This window comes from Etheostoma spectabile, chromosome 6, assembly GCF_008692095.1.
Source record: "Etheostoma spectabile isolate EspeVRDwgs_2016 chromosome 6, UIUC_Espe_1.0, whole genome shotgun sequence".
Taxonomy (NCBI): Eukaryota; Metazoa; Chordata; class Actinopteri; order Perciformes; family Percidae; genus Etheostoma; species Etheostoma spectabile.
Window position 1 is genome coordinate 20,803,312 of NC_045738.1, and position 1,220 is coordinate 20,804,531.

Genomic DNA, 1,220 nt, shown 5'->3' on the forward strand with positions numbered 1-1,220 from the left:
CATACTGGGTGAAGTTAGTTAGTGTGGTGGTCATGGTGACATGGTTGAAGTCACCCAAGATCCCTATGAGGGCACTCGGGTGTTGAGTCTGGAGTTCAGCAATGGCGGTGTGGGTGACGTTACACGCCGACGTCGGGTTGGCAGAGGGCGGAATGTAAACAGCACCGGCAATGGCGTTTAGATTTCCCGTGGCAGGTAATATGGCCGGAGTCCCACAGCAAGCAGTTCAATGTCTGGGCTACAAATACGCTGTTTAACCGTAATGTGACCGGGATTTCACCAATCTGTTGTTAACTAGAACGGCAAGCCCCCCGCCTTTACGCTTACCGCTCTCGGTGCAGTCCCTGTCGGCCCGAACAGTCTGAAAGCCGTTGATGGAGACGTTGTGGTCGGGAATATCCGAGTGTAGCCAAGTCTCCGTGAAGCACAATAAACTACACTCCCTGTACTCCCTCTGACTCCGGAATAACGCTGTTAGCCAGTGACCTCACATTAACCATGATGAGAGAAGGGAGAGACGGCTTAAATCTCCTCCTCCTAAGTCTCCGTTGCCTGGACCCCTCTCTCTTCCCTCGCCGCTTCATTCCACCTCTGCATCCTCGACGTGTCCTCCTCCAGATTTCCATGGGGATGTCTGTGGCCCGGGGCGCCCAAGACAGTGCCTTGTTAGGCTTCAGCGCAATCAGCTGGTCCCGGGTGTAAACAATGCGGTCATGAAGTTGCTGCGCAACGGTGCCGTGGCTATCCAAAACTTTTCCAACTCGCATGATTTGAGAGAGTATAGTAAAGTTGTCTAGAATCACACACGTAAAGAAACAAAAAGACTGTTAAAAAGAAAGACTGTTAAAAAGTTAAAGTAAGAAGACGAAAAGACAAGGCAACTGCAACAGGCTGCATGCACGTTGGCGCGTGCACACTAACGATCTACAAAGTGGAGTGGGACAAAATCCCTCCTGAGATGTGTGCAAACCTGGTGGCAAACTACAAGAAACAAGGGTCAAGGGTTTTGCCACCAAGTACTAAGTCTTTTGCAGAGGGGTCAAATACATATTTCTCACATAAAAATGCAAATTAATTTATAACATTCTTGACATGCGTTTTTCTGGATTTTTGTTGTGGTTATTCTCTCTCTCACAATAAATCTACCATTAAATTATAGACTGATCACTTCTTTGTCAGTGGGTAAATGTACAAAATCAGCAGGGGATCACATACTACTC

General features: G+C 48.0%; 1 protein-coding gene across 6 annotated transcripts in view; it reads right to left on the minus strand.

The window, feature by feature from the left end:
• Positions 1–1,220, minus strand: part of cep192 (centrosomal protein 192) — a 132,487-nt gene that overhangs the window by 93,344 nt on the left and 37,923 nt on the right. The gene's annotated exons all lie outside the window — the stretch shown is intronic.